Genomic DNA, 2,951 nt, shown 5'->3' with positions numbered 1-2,951 from the left:
ATTCCCCACTGTATATATTCTGCACCTGGTAATTGTGGAAATAAAACTCTGGTTTTGGAACTGAATTCTGCTCTGCACTTGAGTCCCTGCCATCGCTTGTGACAAGATCACTACATTTGGCAACAAGTGTGCTTGTAACAAACTGTGCACCGGGACTGAATATACAATGAAGTGGAAATTGTAAAATAATGTTATTTCACCTGAAACACACTGCTAGATGCTACACCTGGCCAGCTGGCTATCGAAAAATAATTCTCTGCCTCCTCAGATGTGGTCTTAACTCTGCCAACAAGAAAACCTGCCCTGCTGACGTCTGATGTCAAATATAGCCATGAGCCATGGATTCTCCCTGCTGCTGCCTTCTCCTGAGAACTGGGTGGACCAAGAATCTCAGATTCTTACTTTTGTTGATAGAAACATCAAGGCCAACTCATCATGGCTTTTTTCCCCCCACAGTACAGTTTTTGAGAATGAATTTTCCACAAAAGTAATATTGATTCCACCAGGGCCCTAACACCTTCCTCTGGTCCAGGAGGGATGAACAGCATTCCGGTAAGTTGCCAAGGGGAATACGCCAGGCCATGGTGAACTCTGAACCTTAGTCCACCAAACACCAAACCATCTGTGATGGCGAGGGACAGGTGACAAGTGAGTTGTGATGCTCGCATGGTGTCACGGCTCAACGGCACGAGGGAACAGGGATGGACACAGGCGCAGAAACCAACCCGGAAGCGAGGTGACAGAAAACAAATGATTTATTTCCGCCCACAGGTAAACAAAGGTGAAACACAAAGCGACGCCACCACACTAGTGGCGCGTAGGATTCGTCGGTGATAATGAGGGCGACCTAGACACCTCTAGGAGACGGCTGGACAGCGGGGACAGCGGGGAGGTAGAAACAGGACTAGGTAGGGGCCGGGGGCACTGGAACAAGAGGAGATCACGATCAGAGGGATCCAGCAGACAACCAATAATCCTCCGCAGTTGAATTGAATTGCCTTACTTGGTTTCAGATGGAGGGGACAGGTGGAGCGGAAAACCCGGAAGCGGTCGAGGCGTGGGGAGGCAGGCAGGTGAGCGGTGGGCCGGCAGGCCACGTTGTGTAAGCAGCTGGCGGCCCAGGTCCAGGAGGACGGGAGCGAGGGGAACAAGATCTCCACTCCGGGTGCTATCGCTGAGGACAAGAAAAGACAGGTCAGTCATCACACGGCGTTAAGACAAGGTTTAGGATGCTCCACTGAACTAACATGGGAATAGCAGATACTCAGGCGATGAGTGGTTGAGAGCGCAGGTCTGATATACCGCTGGCACGATTGCTCACAGGTGGTCAGCCAGGGAGGGGCAACCGGACTCCACCTAAAGGAGGAGGAGCCACTGTCTGAGACCTGCAGGTGCCCAACCAGACCATGACACATGGAAGAGGAACACACCCAGTTGCTTGTGAAAAAAGCCGTCGAGAAATTCTTTCCTTATCCATGATTGGTCGTATAAATTCCATAAAAATAGTCTCTCTTCCTAGATTTTTATATATTTGCCAGAACCTTCCTATTTATCTCACTTCCTCTTTCTCCAAGGAATTGGACTCGATTATCACTTCTTAGATATGGAACAACAAGAATCCTAAGATTTTGAAACCAAATGTACACAAATCCAAACTGAAGGGAGATCTGAGTTTACCAATATTCAAACATTATTACTGGGCTGCAAATCTACGAGCGTTGTCCTTCTGGCACCAGACGTCCCCAGACGTCTTAGTAATTCTAACAACCCCCTTTGGGTTAAAATGGAGGCTGACGTAGTAAGGGACTCCTCTTTAGAGGCCCTGCTTTTCTCAAGAGTGCGGGAGGCTGACAGTTTTAAGAAAGTTTTGTTCCAAAACAATCTGTGCGTATTTTGAACCAAATTAGAGGTTTCCTTGAGCTGCTAAACTCACATTCACATTTTTACCGTTACCTACAAATTAGGCATTTTGTGCAATCCAATATCAAGAATTATCAAGATATTACAAATGAACATAACTTTTTAATGTGCTCCTGGGCCCTCCTTACTTCAAACATCTGATTTCTACAGTTGTACATTTGTTTGATGACAGTGTTGAGGCGCGGACTACGAGGATAAGAGATGCTTGGAGGGAGAAACTGGATATAGAAATATCAGAATAAATGTGGGACAAGTGCTTATCAAAAATTCATTCCTGCTCTGTTAACTGCAGACATCAATTAATACAATTTAAAGTTGTCCATCGGCTGCATTACTCCAAGGCTTGACTACACAAAATTTACTCTTTGACTTCCCCCATATGTGACAGATGTAAAATATCAGATAGCACACTGGCTCATGCTTTTTGGCATTGTCCCTCATTGACTAATTTCTGGTCCAGAATATTTGATTGGTACTCTAAAGCTTATGGAATCTTCATCCCACCCAATCCAGAAATTGCAGTTTTTGGCTGCATATGTTTCAGAACTATTGCTGCAACTACGCAGGTGCCAGTCAAACATGTACCATGGTGCTGCGGTTTCTCTGTTTGTTACATATTCATGATATTTGATTTACTCTGGATACTGGTAGTTCTTATTATTACTGTGCTATTTCTCGTCTTCTTGTCTGAGCACCTGAGCTGTATTTGTTTGTTGATGGGGTTTTTCTGATTTGAAAAATGTAAATAAGATATTGCAAAAGGAAATGTTTTTCCATGTGCCTCACTAATACACCATGGCGGTGTATATGAGATATGAAAAAACTCTGGAGCGAATAATGGCCTGAGTCGGGGGATCTGGGGGAACGTGTGCCGGTGGTGAGCATCCTGCCCTGAATGGTAAACGGACTGATTCTTATATAGCGCTTTTCTACTCTCCTGGAGTACTCAAAGCGCTCTATACAACATGCCTCATTCACCCACTCATACAAGCACTTCTAAACTCAAGTGCAAACTAAACTACATTCACACA

At 45.3% G+C, this 2,951-nt stretch overlaps 1 long non-coding RNA gene across 1 annotated transcript; it reads right to left on the bottom strand.

The window, feature by feature from the left end:
- Window positions 1-737: 737 nt before the first annotated feature.
- On the bottom strand, window positions 738-1,350 carry LOC113013667 (uncharacterized). The gene is made up of 2 exons (XR_003270849.1): window positions 1,248-1,350; window positions 738-1,174 (listed from the first exon to the last, which is right to left on the bottom strand). It is a non-coding gene; the product is annotated as an uncharacterized LOC113013667 (long non-coding RNA).
- Between the last annotated feature and the right edge of the window lie 1,601 nt (window positions 1,351-2,951).

Source organism: Astatotilapia calliptera, chromosome 20 (assembly GCF_900246225.1).
Source record: "Astatotilapia calliptera chromosome 20, fAstCal1.2, whole genome shotgun sequence".
Classification (NCBI taxonomy): Eukaryota; Metazoa; Chordata; class Actinopteri; order Cichliformes; family Cichlidae; genus Astatotilapia; species Astatotilapia calliptera.
The sequence above is the reverse complement of the archived record's forward strand: the minus strand, read 5'-3'. Positions and strand labels throughout refer to the sequence as shown.